The 18,716-nt window shown below is 41.9% G+C and overlaps 1 long non-coding RNA gene across 2 annotated transcripts; it reads left to right on the top strand.

Moving 5' to 3' along the window:
* Positions 1-8,649: 8,649 nt before the first annotated feature.
* On the top strand, positions 8,650-16,066 carry LOC310888823. 2 transcript variants are annotated; one of them, XR_014576191.1, is made up of 5 exons: positions 8,650-10,098; positions 10,982-11,094; positions 11,766-11,876; positions 14,853-14,973; positions 15,410-16,066. It is a non-coding gene; the product is annotated as an uncharacterized lncRNA (long non-coding RNA). The 2 variants fall into 2 exon arrangements; XR_014576192.1 differs by lacking the exon at positions 15,410-16,066 and having other exon boundaries at positions 14,853-15,236.
* Positions 16,067-18,716: the final 2,650 nt, after the last annotated feature.

Genomic DNA, 18,716 nt, shown 5'->3' with positions numbered 1-18,716 from the left:
GTCATGGAAACTTTTTGAACTTCAGGTAGTTTTCTCCTTACTGTTACTGTCATCTCACATGTAATATCAATTTCAATTTTGCTTAAATAGGTAGGTGCTTTTTCAAGTAAGTTAAAAGAGCACTGTAGTTTAGCAGTAGCTTGTGGATTACCATTTCAACAATTGCAAGCAAACACAGCTGTTGTAGCATCTACATTTTGGTGGTGAGGCAGAGGAAAGTACCATTGTTAGTGTATTACCTAAATGCTGTGGCTTTGTCTGTTTGGATTCTTTTTAAAATGTTAATTTCTCAGAATCCTCAAACTTAATGGATAACAACCTTAAGGTGCTATCCCTCATGTTTTGTGCTGTTAAACATTCTGCCCTTTCTGTGTAGTACACTATTACATAATGTATTTTCAAAAATGATGTACAGGCTGATAGTGGTTACTTGAATCTGAGAACTATTCTGTACAGTGTTGGGAAGCATAACTCTTCATAATACCATTTTTTTACATATTTCACAATCTGCTGAGCAGACTAAAAGAGAAGTGAAACAGTAACCGGAGAAGGGCTACTCAGGAAAAATGTGGGTTGCATTAAAATGTGTTCTTGCTGTTTGTCCATCTCTGTGCTGACATATGTGAGATTTGCTTGGAGGAATTCATTGTGTATTTGAGTAAATCCACAGAAATTTTAAAACAGCTCCAAAGGAGCTAATAACTGAGCTAATGAATTGTCTACCCCAATTTTTAATATGTATTATAACTGTAAACTTAAACACTAAAGTCGGCAGGTCTCAATTTTTACTTTAAATTCTAGATTTTCTTGCTTTCTTTTTCTAGAGCGTTCTTCAGAGCTTCTTCAGACAACTTTGTCTTCCTTTCTGTCTGGAGATGACTGCAAGTTAAAGGCTACTTAACCAAACTGACTTAAACAAACTGTGAGCTACTTCTGTCATCTTGAACTAAACTTAACCTTGTGCTGCTTTTTTAGATATTTGTTGTCTTCCCTAATGCTATCCTGGAGCTTCAGTGCATAGTTGATACATACTTTGGTGTGGGAAAGGAATTCGCAGGGAGCTTTGTGCTGTTTCACACGTCCCTGAGTTAGAGATAATGAGGAAAACAGCAGTAGAACCAAAAACTTGAGCAAGGTTGAGATAAAGTAAATTGGCTACGGTGTTAAAGATGAGCTTTGGGCAGTGGCCAATTGCTGGCTGGCTCGAGGCGCGTGTCTGAGGGTCTCTAACCAATTGTATGACAGATTCGGGCATGTGGACAGCACATGGGGCTACAGGGAAAGTATATGTAGTAGTGAAAAAGGACAATAAAGGTCTCCTGTTCAAGAGCTATCAGGAGTCCGTGTCTTTCATCCCTTCAAATGGTGACCCTGACATGGGAGGAGCAGCGCGACATGAGCATCCGAAGAGAACCCAGCCGAACAAGTCAAGCTTGCAGCTGGACTGCAGCTTCAACACTGGGACATCACCTGAAGGACAGGTGAGCAGCTGGGCATTGATCATGGGAGCTAGCCTTTCGGCAGAGGAAGAGGCTATAGTGAAACTACTAACGCAACTCCTAATAGACAGGGGAGTAAAAAATGATCCATTTAAGATAAAGCTATTATTGAAATTTTTGCGAAAACAAGGGTTCCTCCCAATGGCTTCCACAGTATTTGATGTAAAAACCTGGGACCAAGCGGGGGAAAAAATATGGGAAGCAGCGTCCAGTGGGGATACTAATGCTGCTGAGGCGATGACTACGTGGCGGCTGGTGACAGAGACTTTAAGATCGTGGCAGGCAGAAAAGGAAGTACAGAATGCCGCTGCCCAGGCAATAACAGCAGCCGAATCGAGATCAGAGCCTGCGAGGTCACCAGAGCAGTGCAATTTGATAGACCTGGGGGATGACAAGGAAGAGGGCCGCGGACCGCTGCCGCAGAGCCCCTCCCCGCTGACTCCCTCGGCTCCCGCCTTGCCTACCCCCGATAAGGCCTCCCTGGGGGCCCGAGATTTCGACCCGCGGGAACGATGGGAGCTAGTGCGCCGGGAAGCGCTAAAGGACGGGGACCCGGTAGGAATGGCTTTCCCAGCGGTCCAAATGAATATAATGCCTTCCACTGGGACCTAATTAAAGAATTAAGAAAGACTGTGACTCCATATGGATTACACGCACCATTTACTCAGTCACTGTTAGAAAATGTTATGACTGGTCAATTGTTGGTGCCGTACGACTGCCGCCAGGGCCGCCGCCCGCCCCGCTGTCAGCTCCGGGCACCAGCCCGCCCGCCCCGCCGCCGGCTGCTGCGTTTCTCCGGTTTGGGCGCCCGCCCGCGCGCACCGGGCGCTGCCATGTTCCGCCTGCTGCTGCGCCCGGGCCCGCGGCCCCGCGGGCCCCCGCTCTGTCCCCCCTGCGTGGCCGGGCAGAGCCGCGCACCGCCCGCGCTCCGCGACAGCCCGCACGGCCGCAAACGCCGCCGCCGCCCCCCCGCTCGCCGCCGCCCGCCGCCGCCGCCGCCGCTGCTGCCCCCCCGCCGCCCCCGGCCGGTCCCCCCCCCCGCCCCGCAGCCCGCCGGCCCCTCTGCTGGCGCTGCGGGCCGCCGCCGGCAGCTCGGCCAAGGATGTGGGTGGATCCCCTGAAAAGGCAACCACACATCTCAGCAGTGAAAACAAGAAACTCAATAAATCCCAGGAGCTGAAAAAGTTTTCAAAGAATATGGTGCTGTAGGGGTTTCATTCCACGTTGGAATTTCATTAGTATCTCCAGGAATCTTCTACCCGGCCGTGTCAAGTGGTGTGGACATGACTGCAGTTCTCTTCAAACTTGGTTTCAGTGGATCATCGCTGCAATCTAAAGGGCTGCTGGTACAATCGCATTGGTGTTGGCATATGCTATTCACAAATTGTTTGCTCCAGTACGAATAATTTGTGTGCCAGCGATACAGATGGCAATGTTTAACAACAGGAAAACGTACATTGTTCCTTATCCAGCTAAATTAGACGGCTAAGTACCTAAACATGCTTTCTCACAAACCACCGTGTCCCCTGCTCACCACCTTTGGGTTTTTCCAACTAAAACAAGAGTTGCCGTTGTAACATCACAATTTGCGTGAATAACAATCTGTGTAGCTCAAAAGATTACACTGTTTCTCTCTCAGGGTAGAATATTTGCATTGTGCCAAATGCTAGTAGATATTTTCATATATTTTCTATGCTCTGTGATACCTTAATATATGCAGATTTTCAGACTTGTGTCCTCTTGTGTTAGAGATAAAAACCATAAATGATGGAGGAATTACATTGTGAATGTGTCTTAGGCTGTTAAATATTTGTTTTTCAGATTTTTTTAAATGTATGTATTTAAGTAAATTTGTTAGCATATTTTTGACAATTTATGTTCATAAATGTTTTGAAGTAATTGTTTCAGGGAAAGTATCTGTGCTGCACTCTCAATAAAAATGTGTTAAATAAAAGAAAAAAAAGGAAAAAAAGGAAAAAAGAGAAGGAAAAAAAAAGAAAAAAAAGACAAAAAAGAAAAAAGAGAAAAAAGAAAAAAGAAAACAAAAAAATAAAAAAGAAAAAAAAAGAAAAAAGAAAAAAAAAGAAGAAAAGCCTAGTACCTTTGAATATTGTATCGGACTTGCAATATGCTGTAGGTGTCGCTCAGTGCATTGAGAGGGCACATTTGAGACATATCCCAAAGGAAAACTTGTTTCTAAAATTTAAAGAGCTGTTATTTTTGGTAGAGCAGCAAGTGCACCCATATTGTATTATTCACATGCAGAGCCACACCTTGTTACCTGGTATTTTTGCGGAGGGTAACACACACGCTGACCAGCTAACTAATATGACCCTGACTGCCCTGGTGCCTAAGGTGCTGGAGCAAGCACAGTTATCCCATGCCTTTTTCCATCGATCCGCCAAAGTCTTGGCGAAACAACTCACTATATCGATCACTGACGCCAAATTGATTGTCCAAACATGTCCTGACTGTCAACAACATGTTTTGACCCCGTCTTTAATGGTAAACCATAGAGGTCTACAGTCCTTACAGTTATGGCAGACTGACATCACGCATATTCCAGAACTTGGTCGCTTGAAATACGTTCACGTATCGGTAGACACTTTCTCTCATGCTATTTGGGTGACAGTTGCGGTGGGTGAAACTAGTCACCATGTCCAGGCTCACTTCCGTGTTGCTTTCGTGGCGCTAGGCTTCCCAAAAGAAATAACACCCGACAGTGGCCCCGCCTATGGTAGTCACTCCCTTCAAACCTTTTTTCAAACTTGGGGTATCATCAACTTGGGGACACATCACAGGCATTCCTCATTCCCCCACGGGTCAAGCCATTGTAGAGCGCACACATTGCACCTTGAAAACACTGCTAAATAAACAAAAAGGGGGAGACACCCAGGAAACACCACAGAACAGGTTGGGAAAGGCACTTCACGTAATGACTCACCTATCATTACCCTTTCCTCACAAAGAGGTACCGCCCATAATAAAACATTACAAAAACATGAATTCCATGCTGTCACAGGTGCCACAATCAGAGCAGGCCTTAGTAATGGTAAAAAATTTAAATACAGGTCTTTGGGAGGGACCCCAGCCTCTAATAACTTGGGGTCGAGGGTATGCTTGTGCCTCCACAGGTCACGGACCAAGATGGGTACCAGCAAGGGGGTTAACGCCATGGTTGGCCTCCTCCTCACAATCGCCGCTGTCATCGGTTATTGCCAGCCCTGGGTCTCCATCCAACCACGCCGCAACATCTGGGTCACCCTCGCCAACATGAGAGGACAAGAAGCGATGTGCCTGTCCCTGGCTAGTGCTAACGACCCATTCATGACATGTCTGGTGGGGATCCCGGCAGATAACAAAGACTGGACTGTCTACTTGCCGCAAGCGCCCCTAGAGCCACAGGAATTAGATATCCTGGGATGTGTAACAGCAACAGCATGTGTAAGGTTTAATTGCTCAGGCAAAAAAAAACAAATTATGAAACAAATGGTCGACGCCACACTTGCTCCTTATTGCAATGCATCTCTTTGCTGTAATTCTACAAAACTATAATAGCATCATTCCTTGCGCCAGGAACCACTCTGCTCGGCTGTGGGATCGACTGTGGAACGGACGCCCCTAGATGCACCCCGAGCATTTTTCCTCGGAGGGGTCTCCGCTCTCAGCCGCTCACCGCGGGAGTAGACAAGGACCTCCTGAAGCCGCGGACAAATTATTTTAAGTGATATTTTCTTGTGGTATGAATGAGAAGTGCAAGAGGCCTCTTTGTGTGATTGTGCTGTGCGAGTGAGAAGCAGCATCGCTGCGAAGCAACATCCCTAGTGCTTAGTGGCTTGTTGACTGATGGAGATTCTAGTAGGCACGCTACTTTACAATCATAATTCTTCATGTGACTTTAACCCTGTTTATTGTACCTTGCTTATTGCAATGTCTGCGGTGATTGATAGAAAAATCTATAGAAAGCGTTTGGTTGATTGAAAATAAAAAAGGGGAAATTGTGGGAAAGGAATTCGCAGGGAGCTTTGTGCTGTTTCACACGTCCCTGAATTAGAGATAATGAGGAAAACAGCGGTAGAACCAAAAACTTGAGCAAGGTCGAGATAAAGTAAATTGGCTACGGTGTTAAAGATGAGCTTTGGGCAGTGGCCAATTGCTGGCTGGCTCGAGGCGCGTGTCTGAGGGTCTCTAACCAATTGTAAGACAGATTCGGGCGTGTGGACAGCGCGTGGGGCTACGGGGAAAGTATATATAGTAGTGAAAAAGGACAATAAAGGTCTCCTGTTCAAGAGCCATCAGGAGTCTGTGTCTTGCATCCCTTCAGTTCGGCTTTCTTTGCTTTGCAACCTCTATGACTCACTGATAGTAATTATACAATTGGTGATAGTAATTATACAATTGGCTTTTCTGGAATATTGAACAGTGACAGCTTTGAATGGCTTTTATTCTGTATGTGTGTGCTCTTAATTTAGCTATATTCATTAATTGCAAGTGTAGCGATTATTACCAGAAGCCTTTAATTTCATTCTGATTTTTATTTGTTTCAGGATGGTAATTCTGTAGTTACAATCACTTCCAAAAAACAAAAAGATAATATCCTGATGGAGAAGCAAGACCTATTAATTGTTTTTTTTTTTTTTTTTTTTTTTTATGGACACAAGGAAAATTAAAGCAATTAAAGCATGAACTTTTATCCTGAATCATTATCAACTTTCCATAAGGTTCTTTGAGGAAGTGAAAAGTTAAAAACCACTGCTTGATTAACCTTTTCTGGATGTAGGAAAAGGATTAAATCTTCAAGTGCTCTTGGCTCATAAGGTATGGCATACAAAGGACATATGGGACAGTTCTATCTGTACTGTAGAAACAGCAGTTCAGCCTCCTACCAGAAGGCTCAGAAAGTAATTGTACTCTTGTTTTTTGTTGACAAAAGTCTGATTTACTAGTTGCACTTCAGTGCAAATTACTTAATGCTTAGCCACTATTAACTTTAAGTAGCACGTTAGCCTTAATCCAGATTCAAGACAGTGTCATGTACCTGAAAATTTTTATCCTTATGAAGTTCCATATTTCATCTGTTCCTTCATTTCTGATGAAGTTATCTCAGAACCGGATGTCTAGAGACACAAATAGTTACTGTTTTAGACACATAACTAAGGTGGAATTCAAGAATCTGAAGTTAGGAGGCATGATTTCCTCTATTATAGGTATTTTCTTAGTAAGATTCAGAATCATAAGGCAAATGCTTAAAATAAACAGGGTCTTCTCAGAAGTCTTCTCAAACGCAGTCATACTGCAGGGTGAAGAGAAATATATCCTTTGGAAGTGGAAGGAAATAGTATTAAGATTGTTCCCATCATTCAACTGTCAATATTTGTTCTCATTTTAATAGGTATGTGGCATTGTGGCTGTATTGACACTGTTGTTACGTGGATCGTAATTTGCATTGTATATAAAGCTTTTTGTCCAAGAAGATAAATCAGAGAGCAGAAGTTAACTCTTAGTCTAAGTGAGTAAGTCTGTCATCAGGTAGGTTCTCACTTAATATACTCTCCTAGAACAGTAGTCATTCCAAGTTAGATTCAGACTCCAATTAGAGAGGGACAGCAGCTAAGGAGATGCCTGTTTACAATATTGCTTACAGTGCATGGAAGCCTGCAGAGTCTGTGGAAGCTGAGATCTTTGCAATTTATGGCATAGAAACTTTCTTGCAAGTTTATTTACATGACATAAAAGGCAGCAGTGTGTTCCTCAAACACACATTAACCACTCCTATGCAATATCTTTTCAAATGGACTTTAAAAAAAAGTTCATGTACTTCAAGGAGCTAACTAATCTTGAACAAGTTGCTTAGGCTAGAACAAGACATCTTAGTGTCTACTGTAAGTCCTTAGCAGGAAGAATGGACACTTCCAGATCCGTTTGCTGTACTGTACACTTCCTTGCTTCATGTTCTTTCAAGGATATCTTGTTCAACAAACAGTTTTTAAATTGTAAATTAATAGGTAAGTAGAATTATTCAGTTGTTAGTCTAGCTTTTTCTTTGCCTGTATCTTTCAAATCCATCTTACCTTTTTAATTTCACACAGGCCCTCCCAATTTTCATCAGAGAGATGCTTTTTGTTGCATAAAGTACACAGCACATACTTTCAGAGTTTTGTGCATAGTAACTAGGAAAAGGATTCAAGTCTAATATACGCCAGAACAGCACAATCCTCCTGAATCTGATGAGCCTTCACAGAGTAAACTGTGAATCAACAACATGTGCTATTCTGACTGTTAATGTGATGTTTTCCAAAATTGCAAGTAAAAGACCTCTCTTCTTCACAATGCTGTGTTGGAGGACCTATAAAATCATTTCCCACTACATTGTTTGTTTATTGTCAGAGCACTTGTCTGTAATCAACTATTTAACAATAGATAGCTTAGGACTCACAATCATCACTCGTCTCTATATCATATTGTACGAATGACAATCCAGTAGGTTGCTTCTGTGTTTGGATTTTTACTCTCCCATTTCCGAGGGGGTGCTTTTTTTGGCTTCTTTGGTTTCTTCCCCAACTCAAGTTCTACCATTGGTTCCTATGCTCTTGCTACCCCCTCAGTTGACTGACCCTAGCCATAGTGCTAGGCCTACTGAGATTAAAAAATTGTATGCTTTTGATTGTAAACGCTTCATTAATTCCAGGCACTGAACGCATCGGGAAATTGGCCAGTTTGTTTCTTTAAGAAAGAATATTAAATTCTGACTCTTAGAAACAAATGAAAGACTTCTAGTTCCTCTGTGATAACAAATATCAGTCCAAATTATACACTTGTATGGCCACTTAGCAGAGCAAATCCCTCTACTTTTCAATCCATGTGTGTGGTTTTAAGCTACAACTAATCTTTCCTTATCAGTGACACCTGTGGTTTTCCTCTGTTAAATATTTGATTTGGAAAGAAAAACATGCAATGTAACTTCCACTCTTTGACTCCAATTTAAAACCAAGTCTATTCATTTTTAATAGGAATGTGCTGCTCTTAGGCTAGTAAGTCAGTTTCTGGATGAATTAGTTACTTCAGTGCTGTTTTGTGTGCCATGTAGTTTCTGCATTTCAGAACCAATAGGTGCTTAGCATCCATACATACACATTCAAAGAGTATGAAATGACTTGAAATTAGAATAGTAGGCTGCTGAAAATATTTTATAGTCTTTCCAACAGTATTCCACGAAGGCTTTCTTTATAAAAATCTTTGGTTAGAGAGAGGCAAAGAACACTTGACTTTTACAAATGCTAAGCGATACCACTTTTAGATCAGTCTCCACTATTAGAACGAAGAGAGAGTTAAACCACTTGTAGGAAATACTAACTAGCTATGTCTAAATTAAACTATTTTTAGCTCATTAACCCAACTTCATAGAAGAGAAATACCGGAAAAATTCAGAGCTGCAAAACATGGAAGCAGTTGGTGCTTTTCTCTTTAAACATGGTGCCAATACCTATCAAATAACTTTCTTTCCAACTAGAACTTTACTGTTACTTTGTTAGTTTTTTTCCTTACAAACCCAACACCAGAAAGTAAGTATTGGGGGGTGGGGTAGAAATCAGTCCTTGACACTTTTTGTTCTTTTTCTTCTAGAATTAAGTGTAATCTTGTCATTTTAATCATTCTGTTGTAAACTCAGACTTTGTGCTTCTTGTTTGTCTTCTGTGGAAATGTCAGAAGTTATTACCCTGTGTGCCAGCAGTGATCACTTTAGCTGGCATATTAAGCTGAATGGGGAATCTGAAACAGATGCTCCCTTCACTCATGGTAGCTTCACAGGTGCTTGGCATGCAGGTTTAGTAATTAACCTTTTTATGTCTTACATCTCTTAGAGTAAACCGGATATGAAGCTGGATATGCAATGTCATGGTAAGATAGCTTGCCTGAAAAGGCCATCTCTTTCAGTCACCTGTGGTGGGGAGAGCAGAAAAAAACACCACACAACACCTAGAATAGCCATGCAAAGTGGAAAGCCAGTGTCAATGCAGTGTCACTGTATGCTTAAAGTAATACCCTTTCTAACTCCTGAGGTGGTATTACCACCCATGAATGTTTTTGCATTTGAATGTTTTGCTCCAAGACCTGTTAAAACATAAGTGATGATGGTGACTTGCATATTGATTATAATATTTAAAGCATGAAATCTCTTTCAGGACATCTATCTCTTAATTCTTCTTCCCACCAATGAAAGCATTGGATGGCTCCTATGTTACGATAGATTGCCTTAGAAACCCAGGTGGGAGAGTTTAGAACAGGTACTTAGCATCTGCTTTTGTAAAAAGACACAGGCATTGCACATAATTAACTGCCTGGGGCTCTGATATGGAACAAGAAGTCCACCTGGGCTTCCAATCCTGGTGAAAGAATAGGCTGTCACTGCTTTCAACTGAAAGTATCTGTTAGTGTTTCTGCACAGTTTGCTTCCCATTCCTTTCGTTCCTTGATCTTCAAGGTTGTTTGCTGCTGCCTCTTCTCAATCACTCTTTTAGAAGCTTTTGCTTACTGTCTTCATCAGCAGTTTTATAAGGTTCCATAGGAAGTTGGTCTGGAGATGAATACAGGTTTTCAGGTAAGGCAGAAACACAAATGAGTGTTGTTTCTCTACAAGGAGAGAACAGAAAAAGTTGAGATGTTCTTCTGAATAGCAGTTTGGTTGAACTGACCCACGGTGAACTCCTTACTGATCTGCCTCTTAATCTTTTCCACATAATGGACGTGCCCCTCTATGCTGGCTTGTAAACAGTTGCTTCCAGAATGACTGTTTGCTTCCTCCACCTCACTGCATTTAACTAAAGCATTTGTCCTCAAATGCAGGCCTTTTGGCAAGTGTAGCTCTTTTGATATGACAGCAATTTTTTTTCCTGTTGGAATATATATTGTGTTAACTGACATTAAAATTTGTTTAATGGATTTTGGGTTTTGTAGAGCTTCTCAACTGTCGTAACAAATAGACTGCAAATGATTTCCTTTATGTAGTCCTTCATCAGTTCAGTGCTTCAATGTCCTTAGCTTGACTGGCTGTAGAGATGTAGTTCACCAGAAAAATACTGATGTGATTTCTTGTGCACAGTCAGCCGCCTGTAAGGTAAAACAGATTTTTTTAATGTGAAATGTTGTATGCTGAAAAATGACTTTTTGACTTCTTTCTTCCAGATGTGTAATGTGCTATTTCTTAATTGTTAGGTTTTATGTGACAAGCAGTACATACAGTTTCTGTTGTCCAGCCTTCTGGATTATTGCTCTTCTGTTTACGCTCCTTGGAAATAGTCTTTGGCAGAACTTGTTTTAGAACAGATATATCCAGAGCAGATTTGAGTTGTCTTGTTTTTTTGAAGTATTACTCACCTGTGTTAATTACAACGCAAAAACTAATATAAATTTGCATGCGTAGTATAGTAATTTAAGAAATTTCCAAAATGTGAAATGTGTGCATGTCTCATCTCAATATTCAGTATCTCCAGTATGTTGATGTAAAGCGAAGGAGGGGAAAGAAGCCTTTTACCATTATTGCAGAAATTACTTCCCAAGACTCCTCTAAAGCCTTCTGCCCTGCCACCTTTTGAAAGTAAGAAAAATGGGAGCTTAAAAGAAAAAAACTGTGGTTCGAAAAAGTGTTATTTTATATAACTGGATTAATACAACTTGTATAGCATGTGGTAATATCTTCAGTTCTCCAAAGGAGAAGTGGAAAATGCAAGTTAAAATGGAAGCTGGATGACAAATCAGCTCTTAAAATATTTCTGCTGTTGTTCTTTTAGGATGGAAAATATGAGATTTGTTTTGAAAGCAAATACTCTTACTAAGTTATTTGCAAACACTGATTTTGCTCATGCAAGAACTGATCATAGTTCATTAATAAAATTACTGTTGGATGATTTTTCTTGGGCTTTTTAATTTTGTTCTACCAAAATAAATTATTTGTTGGAAGATAAAACTTTAAAAGGGTGTAACTGAAATTTGGATTGTACGGTAGGTTTTGATCAACAGACTTCTGGGCATTGGCTGGGATTGCTTGGAGCTCAAGTAACTTGAATACATGTGGTGTTAATTGGTACACTCTGCTTAGATTTAACTGCTGTATCAGTTTGAACTGTGTGCATTAATAAGCATACCAGAAGAGCAAAGTTCAGTGTTCTAAGGAAGCAACACACAATAATTATCTTTATGAACTCAGACTGTAAGATTATCACAGTAGACTTTCTGACATCCCTGTTCTTTGACCTTTTTTTCCTTTAGAATAAAAGAATGACTATGAAGATTAGTTGTTGGAAACTGTAAGAAACAGATCCCAGATCTCTCTTACCTGGCAATTAACTTCTTTAGGAAAGAGCCTTGCTTCAGAAGACTGTAAGTGATGCATGTCTGCCCTTATAGGGTTTCTAAAAGTACTGCAATAAGTCATTTATACAGTCAGTATTTTTCCAAATAAATGGAAGTTGAGCACTCTATGGACAATACCTGTTGTATTGTGGTTTTGGCAGAAAGCCCTAACTTTAATTCAATTAATCAATTTCCATGTCATTAGTGACTAAAATATGTGAGAAAAATCTCAAATAATTTTCTTCAGACAGGATCTTCTGTGAAGGTATTTTAATTGCAGTGGCAGGCGTCCTGTCAATCAGGAGCACATTTTAGTAAACAAATCATAACCTTTTATTCCCTATTACCTGACACCTGATCACCTCCCCTGTTTCCTCATTGGCTGAGTACTATAGGTTCACAAGCTACTCAATGCTCCTCTATACCATATATGTACAATTTTTCTCTTTTTTCAACCCTTTAATTTCTCCTTTCTTATGTTTTGAGAACTTGTGATCTTTGTTTTACTGTTCTCACACTGCTCATCCTGTTTTTCTCAAGCTTCCACCTTATTTTGCAACAGTGAGGCCTTCTACTGTCCGCTTATCTACTTAGCGTTTCTCCTTATTATGACTACACAACTACCGTGGAATACAGAAAATTAGTTCTCTACTGCAAAAACACAACTTAGTTTCTCACAATTCCCCCCTCTTCTTTTCTTACTTCTATTGTTGTTTTTGCACCTCTTCACATACCGTGCTCTTGAGTTTTTCCAACATTAAGGTGCAATATTCTTCTTTGGATGTCACGGGGGATGATAGATATACAATGCCATTATTATTACAATACCAACAAATAGTTGTTTGAGCCAATTCTATTCAGGTAACCATGAAGTTAGTTTCTCCCAAAAGTTTCTAAATCCCCAGGAAGTGTCATCTTGAACTACTCTATGTAAGATCTTGTTGTGTTTTTGTTTTTGTTTTTTTTCCCAAATATTTTTGAGATCAGTCAAATTTGTCCCATTTGATCTACATATATACAGCAACTAGTATTAATTACAGTGCACGCTCCTCCTTATGAGGTTATTAATAAATCTAATACCATTCAATTCTAGAGTACTATTTTTGCAAACTTATCTAACTTATTTTCTAGTTCTTCAATTATAGCTGAGATATTTACAATAGCTTTTTCTAATTCACTCACCCCTAACCGAGGTAAAAACCACCTTGCAAAACTGTGAAATGCTAGAGAATTTTACTAGAGGATTATCTGGAGTCCGCTTAATTCTGCGTGTGGTCTCAAGGGGGCTTTGGCTTTGTGGGTCTTCAATAATAGTTACATTTGGAATTATTGCCCCCAGGGTGCAAGCTCCCTTCCATCCTAGGGGCAACACCTTCCTGGCTTTATTGCCACATAGCCAGTACCACCCCTTGCCATTCGGGACAGGCCATCCGGTTACAGGATTCTCATGTTGTATCTGGTGTGCATTATGTATATTAGCATTCCCGTGGCTACCATATTCAGTACAGTATGGATTATTCCCTACTTCATGGATATTTCCACACCCAGGGTCAGTACTATTGCCCCCTGAGTTTTCTATCAATGTTGTTTAAAAGGCACCTTTGATAACACAGTATGTTGTAGCCAGGACTATGTGTAGGGAGCTCAACTTCAAAATCTATTCCTTCCCAGGACTATGTATGATCTGTCATTTTTAGAAATCTAGAGAATCCAGACACAGTTACTGCTGGAAATAGCAGTCAGGGACAAGGCCTTTTCAGTCTTTCTAGGCATCTGGGTGCAAATCCAACAATTATTTCAAGATAGAACTCCAGAGATGTTCTGGATTAATTGGAAATGCTGATTTTTTTTTTCCCTCCATCCTATCGCTAATCCATTGAGAACAGGTATTACTAAGATAAACTTAAAATACATCATTTCTATGTGTATATATATGCTTCTCTTTCTATATATATATGTATACATATATATGCTCCTCTATACCATGTATGTACAGTTTTTCTTTTTTTCAACCCTTTAATTTCTCCTTTCTTATGTTTTGAGAACTTGTGATCTTTGTTTTACTGTTCTCACACTGCTCGTCCTGTTTTTCTCAAGCTTCTCCTTACTTTGGAACAGTGAGGCCTTCTACTGTCTGCTTATCTACTTAGCATTTCTCCTTATTATGACTACCTTGGAAGACAGAAAAGTAATTCTCTACTGCAAAAACACAACTTTGTTTCTCACAAATACTAGCCCAAACTTAAGTATTTCCAAATAAAAGTCATCCTCTAAAATACATGACTTCCTTATTTTTGTCTGAACTCTAAGCATGTGTATACATATATGAATGGCTTTCCAGTGTTGATCTCTAGCGAAGCCTTAAATGTTTGCAGTGCAAGGTGTATGAGAGGATTTTCACTGCTTTACAGAACTAAGAGGTTTATCATTATAGGTATATTAAATGTAGTATGCAGTTTAGATCCGTATCGTTGTATTTTTATATTATTAGCTATTGCATATAGAGACAGTGATGCATATAATGCTGCTAAGTTCTGCTCCAAAACAACTGAATTTTGAATAAGGAAGTATTAATAGAGCCTGGAAATATTAAAAGCTGCAAGTAATAAGAATTACTTTTCTTTCACTGCATTAAGATATGTAGGCCCTAGTTAATTTACTATTGGGTTTGAATGTTTGATGACTGGTAAGTAAACCTGCATGGAGGCTATCAGAATTTTAAGAACACTCACTACATGCTTAAGCAGGTGGCAATAAGTGGAAAGGTGAGAGAAGAGTAGCAAGTTCAGCTGCAATCCATGAAAGGCACTTTCCTGCTGCCAGTTAATGAAAACAACCTGGGAACTTGTAACTGCACATGCACACCTTGTGTGTGTATATCGTTTTATTTTTTCCTACAGCTCTGTAGAAGCTCTATTCTAGGACTAATTTTTAGAGCAATTTAAATATAAATCTAAGCAGAAGCTGAGTGAAAGTGCTGATACACCAATAACGATATTGCAGATGCTGTTGCTTCAGTGAGTTTATGGACTGGCAATTCATTTGAATTGAGACAGCATGCCAAAGGAGGAGGTTTTAAAACAGGGATCATACAGTGGACTGTTGTTGTGCTGCAAACTGTTAGGTAAGCAGTGATAAATAGACTGAGTGCATGTCAACGGCAATTACTGTGTGCTCTGTTTTGAAAATGTGTGTTCTGACAAATATCAGCCACTGCAGTAGTAATGCTGTGTTAAGACTGTTGTCTGACTTCCCTGGTGTAATAGAATTCCCTGGTGTTGGATACCTTGAGACAGGTATTTAATTTTTTGTTTCATACACCTGTTCATCTCTTGTTACATGGTAATACTTACACTTAACAGCTGGCATGGCTGTGAATGTCCTGCTCTGCAGAGATGAGAAATTCAGATGTCTGGATCCAAGTTGCTTATGTTTTTGCAAGGCCGCTCCAAGCCCTTGTTGTTACAAAACTGTTTCTATAGTAAACTCCAGGTCTGCTGCCTGCCTTCAGGGTGGAACTTGACGAGGCCTGATTTTGTTGCCACTGATCTCAACTGCAGGATCATGAATGAAAAGAGGGAGCAGAGTCTTCTGAGAGGTTTGAAACACATTCAGCATCATGGATACTTTACATGGACAAGGTCAACTCTTTCCAAGATTTTGTGTGCATGCACATGCGCACACTGAACATTTTTTGGGAAAGAGGATTGTTCTGATTAAAGGTAATTAAAGGTAAAGGGGGAAGCAGGCAATGGCCCAGCTGAAGTGCATCTACACTAATGCACACAGCATGGGTAACAAACAAGAGGAGCTGGAAGCCATCATGCAGCAGGCAGGCTATGACTTGGTTGCCATCACGGAAACGTGATGTCTCATGACTGGAGTGCTGTAATGTCTGGCTATAGGCCCTTCAGAAGGGACAGGCAGCACAGAAGGGGTGGTGGTGTGGCTCTCTATATTAGAGAGTGTTTTGATGTTGAGGAACTTGAGGCTGGGAATGATAAGGTTGAGTCTCTATGGGTTAGGATCAGCTAGAAGGCCAACAAGGCAAGCATCCTGGTGGGGGTCTGTTATAGACCACCGAACCAGGATGAGGAGACGGATGAGGAGTTCTACAGGCAGCTGGCAGAAGCCGCGAAATCGTCAGCGCTTGTTCTCGTGGGGGACTTCAACTTCCCAGACATATCCTGGAAGCACAACACAGCCCAGAGGAAGCAGTCTAGGAGGTTTCTGGAGAGCATGGAAGATAGCTTCCTGACGCAGCTGGTTAGAGAGCCTACCAGGGGAGGTGCCCTGCTGGACCTTCTGTTCACAAACAGAGAAGGACTGGTGGGAGATGTGGTGGTTGGGAGCTGTCTTGGGCAGAGTGACCACGAAATGGTTCAGTTCTCTATTCTTGGTGAAGTCAGGAAGGGGACCAGTAAAACCGCTGTCTTGGACTTCCGGAGGGCTGACTTTGAGCTGTTCAGGACACTGGTTGGCAGAGTCCCTTGGGAGGAGGTTCTGAAGGGCAAAGGAGTCCAGGAAGGCTGGGCACTCCTCAAGAAGGAAATCTTAACGGCTCAGGAGCGGTCTGTCCCCACGTACCCAAAGACGAGCCGGCGTGGAAGAAGACTGGCCTGGCCTGGCTGAACAGAGAGTTGTGGTTCGAGCTTAGGAGAAAAAAGGAGGGTTTATAATGTTTGGAAAAGAGGGCGGGCCACTCAGGAGGACTATAAGGCTGTTGCGAGGCTGTGCAGGGACAAAATTAGAAGGGCCAAAGCTCATCTGGAGCTCAATCTGGCTGCTGCTGTTAAAGATAACAAAAAATGTATGCATAAAAACATCAACACCAAAAGGAGGACTAAGGAGAATCTCCATCCTTTACTGGATGCGGGGGGAAACTTAGTGATGAGAGATGAGGAAAAGGCTGAGATGCTTAATGCCTTCTTTGTCTCAATCTTTAGCAGCAAGACCAGTTGTTCTCTGGATACCCAATACCCTGAGCTGGTGGAAGGGGATGGGGAGCAGAATGTGGCCCTCACTATCCACGAAGAAATGGTTGGCGACCTGCTATGACACTTGGATGTACGCAAGTTGATGGGGCCGGATGGGATCCACCCGAGGGTACTGAGAGAACTGGCGGAGGAGCTGGCTAAGCTGCTTTCCATCATTTATCAGCAGTCCTGGCTATCAGGGGAGGTCCCAGTCGACTGGAGGCTAGCAAACGTGATGCCCATCTACAAGAAGGGCCGGAGGGTAGACCCGGGGAACTTAAGGCCTGTTAGTTTGACCTCAGTGCCAGGGAAGCTCATGGAGCAGATTATCTTGAGTGTCATCACGTGGCACTTGCAGGGCAACCAGGCGATCAGGCCCAGTCAGCATGGGTTTATGAAGGGCAGGTCCTGCTTGACAAACCTGATCTCCTTCTATGACAAAGTGACACGCTTAGTGGACGAGGGAAAGGCTGTGGATGTGGTCTACCTTGACTTCAGTAAGGCTTTTGACACCGTTTCCCACAACATTCTCCTCAAGAAACTGGCTGCTCGTGGCTTGGACTGGCGTACACTTTGTTGGGTTAAAAACTGGCTGGATGGCCGGGCCCAAAGAGTTGTGGTGAATGGAGTCAAATCCAGTTGGAGGCCGGTCACTAGTGGAGTCCCCCAGGGCTCAGTACTGGGGCCAGTCCTCTTTAATATCTTTATTGATGATCTGGATGAGGGGATCGAGTGCACCCTCAGTAAGTTTGCAGATAGACACCAAGTCAGGTGCGTGTGTTGATCTGCTCGAGGGTAGGAAGGCTCTGCAGGAGGATCTGGATAGATCTGCTGCAGCTGCTGTCTCACATTGGATTTAGTGACTGGCAACAGAACCAGCTAATTGAGTTCATCATCAGAAAACAGTGGTGTTTTATTTTTTTTGTTTGTTTTTTAAGGATTAGCTTCTCATTATATCAGCCGAAATAATCAAATGTCTCTACATTCTCTTAACTGCTAGATCTGACATGAAGGAAGTGACAGGAACATGTGGCTAAGGGATGGCAGCTTCCTCAGTGACAACTTGGTAGCCTGCACTGAATCAACATGAAACTAGGTTTCCCTCTCCCACCCGCTTTGCAAAAGAAAAGGAATTATGGTGACAACCTCGTATATTCAGAGATGTCAGCAATAAGTGTAATTTATTGGACACTTATTCTGGTAGACCAGTTGGTGTAACCAGTTGGTGTAATATCAAACACTGCATCACACCTTCATAAGCTTAGGACAGAAAAATCAGACCTGCTGATCGTAAGGAGCTGAACACTAGCTGCAGTCAGCCAGTCAGTGTGACAATATGCAAGGCTTTCACGTACACTAGGTATAATTTTGCCTCTACTAGCCAGCTGTTGTGGTTTAACCCGGCGGGCAGCTAAACACCACACAGCCGTTCGCTCACCCTCCCCCCTCCCTCTCTGGGATGGGGGAGAGAAACGGGAAAGTGAAGCCTGTGAGTTGAGATAAAGACAGTTTATTAAGACAGGAATATAATAATAATAATAGTAATAATGATAATAGTATTAATAATAATAATGTGTAAGAAACAAGTGATGCACAATGCAATTGCTCACCACCCGTTGACCCATGCCCAGCTTATCCCCGAGCAGCTGGGGCCCCCACCCCAGCCAGCCACCCCTATGTATTGTTTAGCATGACGTCAGATGGTATGGAATACCCCTTTGGCCAGTTTGGGTCAGCTGTCCTGGGTCTGTCCCCTCCCAGCTCCTGCTGCACCCCTAGCCTGCTCGCTGGCAGGACAGAGCGAGAAGCCGAAAAGTCCTTGGCCTGGTGTAAACACTGCTCTGCAACAATTAAAACATCAGCATGTTATCAGCGCTCTTCTCATCCTAAT

Source organism: Anser anser, assembly GCF_964211835.1.
Source record: "Anser anser genome assembly, contig: SUPER_W_unloc_1, whole genome shotgun sequence".
NCBI lineage: Eukaryota > Metazoa > Chordata > Aves > Anseriformes > Anatidae > Anser > Anser anser.
This window is presented reverse-complemented; position numbering and strand designations above follow the sequence as displayed.